The sequence below is a fragment of the Rhinolophus hipposideros genome, assembly GCF_964194185.1.
Source record: "Rhinolophus hipposideros genome assembly, chromosome: 22".
In the NCBI taxonomy this organism is placed as follows: Eukaryota; Metazoa; Chordata; class Mammalia; order Chiroptera; family Rhinolophidae; genus Rhinolophus; species Rhinolophus hipposideros.
The window spans coordinates 16,894,111-16,911,281 of record NC_138068.1 but is presented as its reverse complement, the minus strand read 5'-3'; positions in this window follow the sequence as shown (position 1 = coordinate 16,911,281).

Here is a 17,171-nt window from a genome sequence, read left to right as displayed (position 1 = left end):
GGTATATTGTTAAGGCCAAATGGCATTCATTCATTCATTCATTCATTCATTCATTCAACAAATATTCATTGTGCACTAACTCTGTTCCAGAAGCTCTTCTGGGTGCTATGAATACAGCAATGAACACACCTGTTTTCATGGAACTTATCATTTGGTGGAGGAAGACAGATAAAATAAATGTGTTAGTATTTCAGAGAGTGGTGAGTGCTAAGTGGGGTGTGGGTAGATGTGGGGGCAGCCAAGAATGCTGGGGGAGGGCTAATAATTTTAGCTGGGATGTTTAAGGGAGGCCTCCTGGGGATAGTGGCATTTGAACAAGGAGGTCAGGGAGTGGGCAGCATGGAAACCTAGGGGAAAAGCATTCGAGGCAGAGTGAATATGTGTAAAATCTCTGAAGCAGAGCAAGTCTGGCATAGATAGGCAAGGAAAATGAAAGGGAGAAAAGAGGAGAATGTCACAGAGCTAATGTCGGAATGCGTGTGGGATTGTCAGACAATACAGATCTGTAAACCTTTAATAAGGAGTAATGTACATAAAATACTTTTTTTTAAAAAAGATTTTATTGGGGAAGGGGAACAGGACTTTATTGGTGAACAGTGCGTACTTGCAGGACTTTTTTCCAAGTCAAGTTGTTGTCCTTTCAGTCTTAGTTGTGGAGGGCGCAGCTCAGCTCCAGGTCCAGTTGGCGTTGGGCGCTGCCCACCATCCCTTGTGCGACTCAAGGAATCAAATTGGCAACCTTGTGGTTGAGAGCCCGCACTCCAACCAACTGAGCCATCTGGGAGCTCAGCGGCAGCTCAGCTCAAGGTGCCTGTTCAATCTTAGTTGCAGGGGGCGGTGCCCACCATCCCTTGGATGGGACTCGAGGAATCGAACCGGCAACCTTGTGGTTGAGAGCCCACTGGCCCATGTGGGAATCGAACCGGCAACCTTCGGAGTTAGGAGCACAGAGCTCCAACCGCCTGAGCCACCGGGCCCGCCCCCATAAAATACTTTTTGATGGGCAAAGAGCTGTTCAAATGTGTGTGCTATATAATGCAAACAAAACACAGCACCTGCTCTGGGATTTTGGTTCTATAAATCAGTCTACATTGCAGATTTTAGTATCTCATTCTCAGTTTTGAAGTCCTGGCTCGTGTAGAGTCACAGTTTTCAAATGGGATACCATGATTCATGGGTATAATCTACTCCATTGCAGGTTTGCTGTCAAATTCTCAAACAAAACATTGCTTACATTTTTGCTGCAACTGAGTTGGTAGCCATTATGGCTGTACTTGGATTTTTTAAGTTGAGTGGGGTGATGTTGGGGTGTAATGTCTGATTAATAAGAGCTAGGAGTTGTAACTTAATGCCAACAAGTAAAGACCTCATTCTCCTGAAATGCATGAGAATGTCACCTCGTGAGGGAGGCCAGGACATGAACTGGGTATCCCAGCAGCATTGCAGTAATGAAGGGAGAGTAAATGCACAATCCAGAAACTGTGGGGGTTTTATAACACAGTAGTGATTTTGCTGTTGTCACGGCAGACTTGTTAAAATTTGCTATTCAGAAATTTTAATTCTGTTAAGCATGCTTCTAGAATTTCAAATATTCAAAAGTGTGCTGTGAGTGGTGGTGTGAGGTGGGGGTGGGAGGGGGAGCGGGGCACGAGGAAGGGGCCCAGCCCAGGAGGAAAGGAGAGACCCCATCCCCTTAAGCCCAGGGAGCCAAAAAGCTGGCTTCTCTTCAGGTACATGGACATGGGTTTTAGAACTGGGAATCTATTTTTTGTATTGTTAGGTTTTTTGCTACTGTAGTTTTGATGTGGCCCTATTGTAATTGAAATAAAGTACTTGTACAAAAAAAAAATATGTGTGCTGCAAACACATCCAAAAACAAAAACAAAAAGAAGCCATAGACTGTAAGTTAACAAATGGACATGGCTTGATTCTTTATGGACACTGAAGTTTTTTTTTCTTTTTTCTTTTAAGGTTTTCCTTTTTTCTTTTATTTATTTATTTATTTATTTATTTATTTATTTATTATTTTTATTAGCTTCAGGTGTACAAAACAATGCAATAGTTAGACATTTCACCCCTCACACAGTGACAACTATCTATTGCCCCTCTGACATCGCATATATCTATTATAATTTCATTGACTCTATTCCCTATACTGTACTTCATATCCTGTGACTATGTAGATATATTAAATTATAGTTAACATACAATATTATTCAGCTTTGGAGGTTTATTTTCATATAATTTTCAACTCTCAATCCACCCCTCCCTCCCTGATCAGTCCTGCAGAGCTCAGGACTATTGTTGCACAAGGGAATACAGAGGTTACTAGTCCATTGGTAATCATGTAACTTGGCTACACAGTAAGTTGTTTAACTGCATTAAGAGAATACAGTTTCGGAGCTGTTCTGGGGCTTCCCCATAGATATGGGGCTAACTGTAGCTCCTTTCACACTACAAAGGCAGTGGTGAGTAGTTGCAGCAGAGACTGTGTTGTGGCCCCCAGAGTCTAAACTATTAACTCTGCCCCTTTAAGGGAAAAAGTTTGCCAACTCCTGGATTAGTGCAATCAACGATGTGATGTCTTCCTATAAAAAGCTACTTTGAACTGGGTTTTAAAACATGCAAAGGAGTTTGCCAGGCAGAAAAGGGCCAGTGCAAGGGAATCCTGGCTCGAGAAACAACCTGGGCCAAGTTTTGGAGGGAGGAGGCTGGAAAGGGAATAGTGTGTTAGTAAATCATCAGAGTCTCCGTGTGTTTGGGACCTCATGGGGAGTGGCTGGAGGGAGGTGATTTGATGTCAGTAGGATCCGAATATGAATGACTTGGGTGTTATGCTAAGCAATTTGTTCCTTATTCCCCAGAGAATGGGGAGACATTCAAGGGTTTTATGCAGAGAATAACCCGGTCTGATTTTAGTTTTAAGGAGATCATTCTAGTAATGCATGCCGGGGAGGTCCTGGAGGTGGTGTGACCAGCCCAGAGAAAGTTTCCACAGTGCGGGGACACTAAGGGTTTGACATGAGGTAGCTATGGGGGGAATTCCATTTCCCATGTGAGCCCAAGGCCCGGAGTGTGAGGAGCTTACAGGAAATTTGCTTTGACAGACTCCTGGGAGGTGGAGCCAGGACGTGGGGCCAGAAGGGCCTAGGAAGGGAGAGAGCGATTCAGTGTTGGGGTTTCTGTGTGGACAGGAAGCTGGGCTGCTGTGGCAAAAGCGGATAAGGAACACTGCTTGGGGATGTCCCCCGGGCTTTGTGATTACATGATGGGCGTTGCACAAGGTGTGTGATGTGTGAGGACCAAGCGGAAGTGGCTAGAGCAGAGGCGTGACTGTGGAAACCTCAAATAACGGGATGCAGGGTGGGCCCAGGATGGTAATGGTCATAATGATGAGGATAATAGTAATAATAACAGGGGAAGGTCAACAGCACTTCCTCTGAGTCTGGAAGTAAAGGTGGGGCCTTGTGTCTGTCTCACTTTTATAACATGGGGCTGTAGGCAGCGAAAACCAAGCTTTGTTTGGTAGAAGCGGAGGCCAACTGCTACCAGAGGGGAAAGGAAGGTAGAGGCTGAGGCGGGATATTTTCCGAACACAGGAACCGAGGAAAATATAGGAAGTGGAATCTTTAATGCTATTTGGGCTCAAACAAAGGAACACCATGATGATTTTGGTTGAGTTCCAGTGGTCCTCTCAGCTGGCCAGGAATCACTGCAAGTGTCTCTCCATTCAGTCTGCACCTGAGAATGCCCTGAGATTTGAATGATGGCTTTGTCCTAAAGCTCAGGGGACCCATTTAGTTTCCTGACCAACTCTGCCTCTCCATTCTGGGAGACAGTCATGGGGAAAGTATTTACCACTTGCAGGACAAGCAAGTGGACCTTCAGGGCAATTCCGTCAGAATTTCCACAAGACCAGAAGTGCATTTTAAGCCACAAAAAGCATCAGTGGAGATTTTTTTGGGGGGGTCATTTGAGTGACAGTTTCTAGGGGACAGAAGCCTAGTATGGAGGCAGTCTGAACAAGAGCTTGTGTGGAGAATAACAGGGCCTTCTATGCCTTTATTAACCTTCCTACACTGAGATGCAATAATAGTCTTACTAAGTAGTAGTGAATGGCATTGTTTCATTTAACCCTCCCCAGCAACAAATGTCTTCAGTCAAAACAAATATTCGCCCCATTGTATAGCTAGAAAAACTGATACCAAGAGGAAGCAACACTACTTGAGTAAATAAGTCTGAAATCCTGTTTCAAGCTGGAGCGATACAGCTTAGGAGACTCTGCTCATGGTTGTCATGAGGGAGCTTGGGGAGTTGGGAAAGCATCTTCCAGGAGATGTCTCTGTCGACAGTGTACCAGTATACTCTTCATCTGCCCTTCTCCTGACTCTCTTCCTTTCGTCCTTCAGGTTTCCTTCCAAGAGTAACCTTCCTTGACCACTCAAGCCAAAGGATATCTCAACACCCTCTTTGTTTCTTTCAAGGTACTGATTACAATTGTTTTTTGGCTACCCCACCCCCTTTATTTTGCCTGTCTTCTTCAGCAGAATATAAGTTCTGTGTGGTTGAGGACCGTGTCTGTACCACTCACCCTCACATCTTGACACCAGGTGAAGTGCTTGGTACACAATATGAACGATGAATATTTTGTGGAGTGAATGTCCATCTCAGCTTCCCAGAAATGGGGTCTAACCAGAAGACTGGGGCTCCTCGGGAGGGCTGGGTGGACGAGTTACCTTTGGTGTGCTAGTTTCAAGGGCAGTGGGGTAGAAGTGACAGCTAGGTCTGTGAAAGTGGGGGAGAAAAGGTCCCACTTTTCTCTCATTTTTGTATTTCAATATGGAGGAGCATGGCCAGGACTGGGGGTAAGGATGGGGGAGCAGGTGTAAGAGAAATGAACCAGCTCTTGTGCTGTGTTGAAAAACAGAGTGGGAGTGGGGGTAGGGAAGGCAAGTGCTGAGTGCACAGGCTTTACAAACTTGCTCTCATTTGCTCCTCCCAGCCTTCGAGGTAAGGGTTCCTAGTGGCACTCCCATTTTACAGGTGATGAAACACAGGCTCAAAGAGAGAAAATCATAGTCCAACACCATGTAGGCCTGTGGTGGAGGTGAGATTCTGACTCGAGTGTTTCAAGCTCCATGACTTCTCCCTAGTGATTGCGATTACAGGCTCTGGAGTGAGACTGCCTGGGTAGGGCCCTGCTCCATCACTTTCAGATGTGGGATTTTGGGAAAGTGGGTTAACTTTTTGTGTCTCAGTTTCCCCTTCTAAACTATTAGGATAATGTTAGTGTCTACCTTATAAGTTTATGAGGACTAACCAGGTCAACGATGTTCAGGTAAAGACTCAGAACAGTACCTGGCACTATTATATAGTATTCTATCATCATCATCATCATCACCACCACCATCATAAACATCATCAATCTACTGGGCCCTCTTCCTCCTATGCTGGGGTTGTGCAGAGGCTGTGCATGGCTAAGGAAAGGGAATCATCTAGAAAGATCTAAGTGAAGACTACAGCTTAGAGACTCCCTAATGCAGTGAGAAGTGCCTCATCTCTGATTCTTATGACCATTATCTCTCTCTCCTGCGCTGCTTCTTTCAAAGGCTACGAGGTTCCATTTCAGGTTTCCTAAGTTTCTGTACAGTAACTGTGACCTTTCTTTCCTTTCATCTTTTACTTCTGTTGGAAAATGAGAGTAATGAGACAAAGACCTTGATAGGCAATGAACATATCAAAATACACACTATTTGAGAGAGTGCATCAGAGAGTCTCAGGGATGCCCCCAGGGCTGGGGAAAGGCCAGGCGGGAGCTACACCTTTTGTTCAAACACAGGAGTCTTCGGTTGATCCTAAAGCAGAATCCAGGGTCTTTCTAGGGATATTTAGAGAACAGAGAGGGAGCTGTGTGACGGAGGGAACTCCTACATACCTATCTGAAAGGTGTCTTGGAAAACTATACTTTGTATCAACTACAGGCACCATAGGTGCTCATGACCAGTGAGTGACACAGGACTTTTTTTTTTTTTTTTGTGAATGGACTTTACCTGTATGTGTTCCACTTGGGGAGTAACCAAGAGAGTCCATAGAAAGCTGATGGTTCTTGGAAGGTTGAAACATATTCCTTTGATTTTATCCCAATGAAGAGGATATTGTGAGGAGTCTTGAGAGACCATGCATCCATTTCTGCCAGGTCTCTGTGCTAGGATGCCCAGTCCCCTCTTTTAGCTGACCCCCACAGGGCTGGAGCTCACCTCATGAGAAATGCAGACAGATCTGGGTTCCTAAGAGGCTGTAAGCATCATTACCAAAGGAGTGGATTCCAGAATTGGTCAAAGAGAGATGTGGGAAGTATGATTATCTCCCAGCTTTCTCAACTGGCTGTGGACTCTGTACTTCCTCAAGCTCAAGACATCTTAAACACATCTTCTCTGGAGAACCACAGTGGGCGAGTGATGAGAGAACCATGATCTCCCTGCAAGGCTGCTTGGCCTCTTCTAGAACCTTGAAAAACTCAGGATCCGTCAGTGTGGGAAAGAATTGTGTGTTTGGTTTACGAAGAAACAGTCCTATATGGAAGCACACATCTGTTGGGGTTTCGGAGAGATTTGCTATGATCAACCTAGAAAGTCAGACTATGCAATACATACCTGTCCACAGGTGGCAGTGCTGCAGAAAAAAGAAGGATAAGTTCTGCAGAAAATAGAATAGGTATGTTAAGGGATGCAATTCTGAATTTGACTGCAAGGCAATCAAAATCCTGAACCTAGATCCTGATCTCTCTCTGAAAACATCTTCTCCCTGATTTCCACACTCTTTCCCCACTGGGGACAACAGAACTGAAAACTCCTTAGGAAAACAGGAGAAATCCTGTTAGCATAACTGGCTACTTTTATGAAGTTCAAAAAGATGGTTAAGTTCATACAAGAAATAGGAGACCTTTAATTTTTATTTTTGGTTTGGTAACCAATCTGCTCAAAACAGCTTTGGGAAGGATTTATGTTCAGTGAAGAGAAATAACAAGAGATTCTCGGTGCTAACTTTGAGGTCCTGAGCTAATAGATAATTACTTCCCATTGCCTCTTGTTTTTTATGCTGTAAGTGCATTGATGGTTTAACTTGATTAGGAACCTTTATATAGCTGATTACAGAAAGGAAGGAAATGGACATTTATTAAGTGGTTACTATGTGCCCATCACTTACTCATCTAATGAATACTGACAGCTGGCATTTACTGAGTGTTTTAGTGGGGGCCCTGCACTATGCACTTGACAGTCAGTCCTAATATAATGCAATGTATGCCATATGGATTTCCTAAAAATCACCGTGCTATGCAAAATCATTGCAATAAAAAGCATAGGGTTTATGGGAATGATGGGATTAGGGATAGAGCCCTCAGAAACTTCCTCAGTGACAGATTTAAAAAGATAAGCGCATAATAAAAATAGTAGCAGAGTTTTTACACGTTAAATGGTTGAGACATACGTAAATACTACGTACCATAAATATGACACTTTACCTTTAAAGGACCTGAGGATTGCTTGTGAAAATGGGCTTCGGTTGCTGCTTGTGAGTAAATATGAAGGAGGAAATCACATGGAAAGTTGTGAGCTGAAGTGTGGAAGGGTGTGGCGCAAAACACACACAGTGAACTGAGGGAGCAGATGGATGTTTGAGGTGTGTGTGTGAGTGTGTGTTTCATATATTCCTACACAGCTCAGTTCAGTGGGGTTCGGTTTTCTATATTCACCTATGTGTTTCTTATGGATGAAATTGAATATAAGTAAACACAGAATTCATGCTACGCTCAAATCATTCCCTAATAATAAAACAAGTTCCATTTTCAAAATAAACATTAGGGCAGGCCTGATCATGCTTACGTCATCTCATTTAAAGCCTTCAACCACATGATTGGCCAATTCTGTTACAGATAAATTTTGAGTCGCAGTTTATTTATACTTAAGTAAGTTTTCCAGGGTTACAGACAGTAAGTGGCAAAGTTGGAATCTCATATCACTTTTGAACCTTAGATATAATTCACGGCATGGTATCATCACTGGTCCATGCAAGGACAATGATTATTTAACGAATGCCCTTTACCTCCAGTTTCCATTCTATAGGCAACAATTCTAATGTGTTTGTGATATAACCATTACAATAACCTTGAGCATTATTCAGATTTTCTGATGCAGGGAATCTAGTACGAGAGAGGGTAAGTTTAAGGTCATGATGGTATTAGGTGGTTATATTACTTTTCTAGGGTTGTCACAACAAATTATCATACAGCTGGTGGCTTAATAGTACAGAAATCTATGCTCTTACAGTTCGGAAAGCCAGAAGTCAGAAATCACGGTGTCAGCAGGACCACGCTCCCTCTAAAGGCTCTAGTGGAGAATTCTTCCTTGCCTTTTCCCAGCTTCTGGTGGCTCTAGGATTCCTTGGTTTGTGGCAGCACCATCCCAATCTCTGCCTATCTTCACATGACCTTCTTCCCTGGGTCTCTCTGTTTCAAATCCCCCTCTCATTTATTTGATAAGGACACCAGTTATTGGATTCAGTGTGTACCCTAAACCCAAAATAATTTCATTTCAAGATACTTAGCTGTATCTGCAAAGACCCTATTTCCATGTAAGGTCACATCCACAGGAAGGGGTAGGGGTAGGGTAGAATTTGGATGTATTTGTGGGGATGGGGACTGTTAAAGCCAGTACAGTGGTACAATGGGAATTATACTCTGATCCTTAGACAATAAGCACAGTGTTCTCTCTGCTAGTCCAAAGAGCCTCTATGTTTTTGAAGTGCAGAGAAGTATACTCCATCTCCAAAGATACAAGATTTTAAAACACTGAAGCTGGTAAGTTCTATCCTTGACAGAACATAGTTTTGCCTCTTTCTGCCAAATTGTCTACTCCCTTGTGGAGATCTATAGAGAAGACCAATATCCTTGGGGATATCTATAGAGAGGACCATTATCCTTGGGGATATCTATAGAGAGGACCATTATCCTTGGGGATATCTATAGAGAGGACCATTATCCTTGGGGATATCTATAGAGAGGACCATTATCCTTGGGGATATCTATAGAGAGGACCATTATCCTTGGGGATATCTATAGAGAGGACCATTATCCTTGGGGATATCTATAGAGAAGACCATTATCCTTGAGGGATATCTATAGAGAGGACCATTATCCTTGGGGATATCTATAGAGAGGACCATTATCCTTGGGGATATCTATAGAGAAGACCATTATCCTTGAGGGATATCTATACAGAGGACCATTATCCTTGGGGATATCTATAGAGAGGACCATTATCCTTGGGGGTATCTATAGAGAGGACCATTATCCTTGAGGGATATCTATAGAGAAGACTATTGCAGTATCTGACACGGAGGTCTTATGGGAAGGGGACCTATGGGCTATGTGGCAGTCTGGATGCTAGGAAGAGCTTTGTGTTGCATGCATGTATACCTGAGGCCTGTACATGTGCTCAGAGGATGGAATTCAAGCCTTTCTGAAACGAACCTTCTCCCTGGACTCAGGGACAAAACTCTTAGAGCCTCTAGATAGGCCACTGAATTACCTAGGTCAGTAGTTCTCAACTTTTAATGTATGGAAGATACACTTGGAAAGCTTGTTAAAACACAGATTCCTGGACTTCACCCTGAGTTTCTCATTCAGTAAGTCTGGGCTGCGGCTTGAGGTTTTGCACTTTTAGCAACCTTCCAGGTAATGTTGCTGCTGCTGGTTTGGGGACCAGAGTTTGAGTAATAGTGAGTTAGGTAGATTGCATGAAGAGCCAGGTGGGTCTGTCTTTGCATGCATCCCAATAAAACATAGTCCAAAGAAAGGCAATGCAAAGTATTCAAAAGGTGCTCTCATTTGGACTTCTGTTGCTCAAGAAACATTTAAAAAGATGGAATACATATCCCAGAGCAGTAGTGCTCAGAAGCCTTTCAGTACATTCCCAATTCTCTTAACCCCTGTAGCAGAGCTGGGACTTCTCTCATTCAAGTTCTGCCATCCTCCCCAAAGAACTCTGGCCTCGTCTCTCTCTCTCTGTCTCTCTCTCTCTGTCTCTCTGTCTCTCTCTCTGTCTCTCTCTCTGTCTCTGTCTCTCTCTCTCTCTCTCTCTCTCTCTCTTTCTCTGTCTCTCTGTCTCCTTTTTTTTTTTTGGTCTCTTCTCCTCTCTCCTCCTTTCCTCTGACATTGATTCTCCAAATCCTAAGATCTAGGTTGTTAAAGAGAAAATTCTCCCAGAGGGAGAGGTGAAGGGCGAAGCTGGTAAGGCAGATAACACTCCCAAGTCGATAAATCTTGTCTCTCTCAAACCTATTAATATTTCACATTTTGACTCTAAAGGGAAACTTGCCTGATCCAAAGTGACCTGCCACCACTCAAGAGAATGTTTCTTTTTAAAATAATTTAACTTTTTCTGGTAAAAAGCAAGGGAAGAAGTGTCCTGAGTAGCTCCGTTAGCCTATATTTTTTTCCTACAATGCCACTGAAATTGGAAGTGTTATTACTTCTAAAAGTCCACTTCAGACAAATTTGTGGATTATATCATTTGAATCGCTTCATCCAGGCTTATATTTGGTTTTGACCAGAAAGAGGTGTATGATATAATGTTATATGTTTTATTATAAAATATATTTTAAAGAATTTTAAACACATCTTTTAATTTAGTATTAGAGTCAAGAGGCAGGAATAGTACTACCAGAGTCTGAATTAGAAAAATTTAATAAAGTGGCATTCTGCCAAGTGGTTGGGTCAGGGAAGGCAGCCATGTGCTCAGGAGCGCCAGCGCCAAAGTATTGATCCAGCCTTGACTCCCTCTCCCTCTCTTTGTAGTCTCATACCTGGAATGGTCCGTCACATGTTGCTCCCTGGATCATGGCTGAAAGAACTCAGCCAGACTGCAGGAGGAGCAGGCACAAGATTCACTTATTGAGATTCACAGCCTGGCCCAGCTCATAGATTACACACAAGACTACTCATGGATGAGCTTGTGGCACCCAGCAGCCTCTTCTTAGATGACCTATAATCTAGAGAATATAAGTATCGTATTGTTGATCCCAAGAATGAGTGTATCTGTTGAGAGGGGCTCCTGGTGGCTAACTAGGCTCAACTCTATAAAAAGAGCCTAGTAACCATTGCTAAACAGGGGCCTCTTAGGCAAGCCACACCTTAGGGAGAAGGCTGCACTAAGCTGCTTATCTCCCACTGAATTCCGGCCCTCTGAGACAGTCCTAACTAAAGAGTTCCTGGAATTGTATTTCAACAATAGGATAGACTTTCCCCATGCAGTCGGAGCCGTAAAGCTAAATCCTCATCAGCACTTCACTGACCAATCAGAACAATGCCTTTTGGACCAATTAAACTGTGAGAATTTGGAGTCCTTATTTGCATGAAGGTGGACTAATCAGGAGCTAGGGGTAGGGACTTCTCTATATAAGTCAGCTTCCCTCTGGCACACTTTTCTTTCCACCAAGGACTGAAGACTGTATTTCCCCTTCTGAAGCTGAAATACCCAAGACATTTCATTGGACCAGAGCAGAGCAGAGGGAAGCAGAGCAGAAAGGAGCAGAGCAGAGCTGTCTAGCTGGAGAGGGCCTCTTCTCCCCCCAGCCGTGCTGTTCCATAGTTGTGTTTCATAATTGAGCTGTAACACTATTGAGTTGGTCCATAGCTGTAACTCATCACAATTGAGCTGTTTGTACTGAATAAAGGTTCTTCCTTCACTGCGCCCCAAATTGGGGATTCCTGTTGGCATTGAATTGGCACCAATGACTATCAGTTGACATTACATGTATCTATATTTCTATATCTATATCTATACCTATAGTCTCTAGAATACATGTATGTATTCATATATATAGGAAGTGGGTACATTTTAATCTGCTTTAGCATATGTATTATCTATTTAGCATATATATGTGTATATATGCTAAAGGATGTATGTATATATATATATGTATATATGTGTGTGTGTGTGTGTGTGTGCCCGCGCTAAACTAACTAAACTAAAACACACACAGCTTCCTATGCACCTGTGTTTCCCCACTCAAGGACTTTCTCTGGCCACACACAAGGCAGACTGAGGTGCTTTGGAGCTCCTCCAGGAGCTGTATAACTAGTGATGGACAGGAGTCTGTAGAAAAATACCCCAGCTTCTCTACTCAGTGGGACAACTCTAAGGTGTGTTCAATCTACTTTTTCAGTGAGACTGAGCCCTGGTGCCCACAGTAGTAACTGGCTTATTATCATACCCTTTTATCAGCTTTCCTCCCTTCCCCACTTCCTCATTGTGCTTTCTGGATTCCCAGATCACCAACTCCCACCCCATCCTTCGGGTCTGCTCTTGGAAGAAATCATACTAAGACAGTACACCACAGGCAATCCCCACAGATATCTTCCAAATTTTGCAAAAATCCATGCAGTTCAGAGAGATGTTTCTCTTTCTTTACCCATATATAGCCTTTATATTTGCATATATGTGATCAGATTTATCTACATCCCTGTTAAGTGTTTTTGCAGTAAAATAATTGAAATAATTTTTATGTTCATTTCTTATTTTCAGTTATTTACAACTTTCAGGAGACTTTGAGCCCAATACATTTTTCATTACTTTGTGTAAAATCTCACTTTTTTCCTTTTAAATTTTTATTTGTCTCAAGACTCTGCCTGTCCCATATGGTGAGTGCATGTAAAGTCGCTTTGGTGAAAAGAGAATCTTTTTATTTGACTTGTTTTCCTGAAAATTTATTGTGAGAACATTTCTTTGGAGTATGTGTAATTCCTCTGGGGGGTTAAATGAGGCGGGTGAGCTGTTTGGGGAAATCCTACTTGTGGCCCATCCTGGGCAGGGATATTCTCTTATCTGGCTTTGAGTACATAGTTGATGCTAAACAAATGCTAATTAATAATAACCTAATAGAAAATGGATTTAGGGCAAACAAATGCAATGCATAATGATATCCTAGATTTTTCAAATAGCATTCATCACGTTTATTTCAGTCTTCTCAAATTCAAGCCAATATTTCAAGTCAGTTCTGTTGAGAAGAGGAGATTAGATTTGGGTCTGCTTTTTCCAGAATATTCCATCCTGTAAATGCCTGTAGTTCCTGGGCTGAGGAAAAAGTAGCTGTGTGTAATGGGGACATACAGGATGCGGTAAAAAGTTTCTCTATAAGGATGGGGTCCTTTCTTCCCCAGAGAGGATACTCACTAGGATTTAGTGCACCATCCAGGAAATTGTGTCATTTCAAGAGAAGATAAAGGTTTTATTTAATTAATGGGATGGATGAAACTACTGACTCCCTAGTTTATAACCTGGATGGGGGCCAAAACCAGGGTCAATAAGAAAGCAGATGTGGCAGTCACACCTTCTTCCCCTTAGTAACTTCTTTTCATTCCTCACTGATTCCCATCCTTCCATGGAGACCCTTTAGATCTGGTCATCATATGTCCTGTACTCACTCTCCCTCCCAGCTTTTCTTCCTGGTTCCAGACCTGCCTCATCTTTCAGCCATTGCCTCTGAGAAAATATGATCTATACATACAAAGAATATAATTCAGCCATAAAAAGAAGGAAATCTTGCCCCATGTGACCTGTTGATGGACCTGGAAGCCATCATGCTAAGCCAGTCACAGGAGGGCAAATACTGCATGATTCCACTTAGAGGAGGTACTTATAGGAGGTTTGACTATAATATAGTCAAACACATAGAAACAGAAAGTAGAATGGTATTTACTGGGGCTGGGGGAGGGAAGGAAAAATGGGGAATTGCTGTCCATAAGGTATAAAGTTTCAGTTATGCAGGATGAGTAAGTTCTAGAGATCTCTACAACACTGTACCTACCGTTAGCAATACTGTACTGAATCCTTGATTGTTGTGAAGGTAGATGTCATGTTAAATGTTCTTATTACAATAATTGAATAAAAAAGACAGACCTCACCAAGTTCTTCTCTGAGCTTCAATTCACTTCTCTGGAAATAGGGATAATGCCAACTTTGTGTCATTGTGGGAACTAAATGTGTGACAATGTTTATTGGCTGTCTGGCATGTCACTGGCAGTAAGCAAATATCAGTGTTATGCCCATCATAGGGTGTGTATGGCGTAGAGGTGTGCACGGGCTCTGAAGCCTGATTCTAAATTTTGTCTTTGTCACTTGCTGGTGGTGTGATTTTGAAGGAAGTTATTTAATCTCTCTGTGCCTCAGTTTCCCCATCAGTTAAGTGGAGGCAATGATAGTGTCTAATATATAGGGTTGTTGAGAGAATTAAATGAGGCAGTGCATGTAAAGTGCTCAATAGATGTTACCACTATTATTATCATTATTATTGGTTTTCTAAGGAAATAAATTAACCATCTTCATTTTCTCTTCATTCAGTTCTATTATTCTATGATTCTTCCTTCCCAGGTGGGAAAATGGGTCTTCACTGCTAAACTTACTAAGGAAAATGCTGATCTTCTAAAATAGCTATTGAGCAGTAATTTTCAAAACACATAGTAAACCGAAGCTATACACGAAAGGCTCTTAAACTAGGTCATTGCCACAGGGCTGCTTAGAGAGGGTGCTGCTGGGGTGATTTATGTCTGGGGGGATTATTAATTAAACAAAAGAGGGTCTGTGTTTTTGAAAAATGCTTCTGCCACAAAAGAAGCATGCATGAAGAGACATAAAGGAATAGATATGATTAAAGAGTATATCTCTATCTGTATACATATATTCGAAAGATTATGCATGAAACAGATTTTTTTCTCTGTATTTAATGCTTGGAAGTTTTCACAGACCTCTGCTTTGAGTCTGGGTTACTTTGGCAAACTTGCTGCAAAGGAAATGATTTGTGCATATGAAATCTCTGTGTCAATAAGGAATTGGTTCTTGTTTCTGAGGAGCAGCCCGTGGAGGACGCTGGTGTGTGTGTGTAACGTGTGTGTGCCAGTTCTACACGTGTTTCTTTAAAAGTGTGTGACCATCGGATGTTTGTCCACCCAGGATTTTTCTCGGGGAGCTTGATAAGGACAGAGACTTCGAGGCATATCCCGCAGTAGGTGAAAGTTCTCTTGCAGGAAAGTTGAAGTTTGAGTAATCATTGTTAAGGCCCTTCCCCTCATTTCCCTCTTTGTCTTCCCCACAGTAGTGACCTCTCCTTTGTCATTCTCAGATTTTCCTTTTCTTCTGACTTCATTACCCTCAAACGTTATCTTTCTTAATTTTGTCCTCTATTCAAGATGAAAATATCTTTATTGATTTTTTTCTCATTATAAAAATAAGACATTTGTAGAAGTTTCTTATGTATTTTGGAGATGAACCCTTATCAATCAGATATATGGTTTGCAAATATTTCCTCTCATTCCATAGGTTGCCTTTTCAGTCTGTCGATTGTTCCCTTTGCTGCATAGAATTTTTGTTTGATGTGGTTCTACTCGCTTGTTTTTGTTGCTTGTGCTAAGCTAAGGAATTGAATAGACGTTTCTCCAAAGAAGACATACAAATGGCCAACAGGTACATGAAAAAATGCTCAGTGTTACTCATCATCAGGGAAATGCAAATCTAAACCACCTCACACCTGGCAGGATGGCCCATTCCTCATATCCTCAACGGCAGGGGATAATATTGATATTTTAAATTTTTTTTGACAATTTGATAGCACAAAAAGGTTGATGTTAAAATTTGCATTTCTTTGCCGATTGCCAAAGCTGGTTGTCTGGTCACCATTTTCCTTTGTGTATTGCCCTTGTTTCTATCTTTTGTGAATTGCCTGTTCATATTATTCCCAATCTTTTCTATTGGAACGTTCATTTAAAATTTTATTTGTATGATCTCTTTATTGATTAAGAATATTAACCATTTTTCTGTCATATCTTGTAAATATTTCCCTAATTTTTATTTAATATTTTGTTGTTAGTGACTGGGCATTTGTCCATGTAAAGTTTTAATCTTTCAGGAATAAATTTGTTAATGTTTCCTTTAAGATTCTTGGCTTTAACGCCAAGCAAATAATGGACATCTCCACCCAACAATGATAAAGCTAAATGGACATAAAGCCAATATGTTATATATGGGGCAAATAGCAGCTCACTGGAAAAATCAGAGACTAGGAGGTCTTGGATAGCAGCATGTGAATAGATATAAGGCAGTGTGCACAAAGTTGAAGATTTTCATATCACATGTCAATGTTCACATTTGTCAAAACATTCAGCATGGAATAGACGTTGAGCAAACAAGTAGACAAAACGACTTGGCCAGTCAATATTAACCAGGCTTCATCATTGGCCAGTCCAGAACAGGTACCCATATTAAGCAGGGATCATAGTGGCAGAGATGGAGGCGACAAATGGACTTAACAGTATGGATTCCCACCGAGTAAGGCTTATCTAGCTCCTGCCACATCCAAATGCCCAATCTATCAGCAACAAAGATGAATATTGAGCCTTACTTATTACGGTACTTACTTATTATGGTACTATTCTTCATGGAGTCCACCAGACCACTTGGTGCAAAAATGTTCCATGGCCGTGTGGTCTACTGGTCGTAACACATACTATGCCATTTAGAATCAGAAACTATGAGTATATTGAGCCTCTTCCATCCTGGAAGGGACAAGGGTTCATCCTCATAGGGATAGATACTTATTCTGAGTATGGGTTTGCCTTTCTGGCCCAGAGAGCTTCAACCAGCACCCTTATGCTGGACAGTAGAGAATGTCTAATCCACAGGCATGGTATTATCCTCCCCATGAGACAGGCTTAGAAAGGTTTCATAACTTGCCTAAGATTGCAATCCAGAATGTTTGAGAACTTCAATTTAAAGCCAAATCGTGGGTCTCCAAAGCACATTCTTGTTCTATCCCAGCAGGACCAGTGCATCTTCCTGCATAAGATACATTGATGTAGGTTTGGGGGAACTTAGTTTGGCCACTAGACAGCTAAAACCGAACCCTAAACCCCTCACAAATGCTCCCTATGAGACATGGGAACACTTGGGAAAAGCCTCCATGATTGTTTCATTCAAAGCAAAACAGAACAATAGACAAACATCCCCTTTCACTACATTGTGTATCTAGAATTTCAAATGTGGTGTTGATGGAATTTTCTTTAACTGCCCCAGAGATGGGTGGATGATATAGAAAAAGTCAAGCTTAGTCCAGCTCCCAAG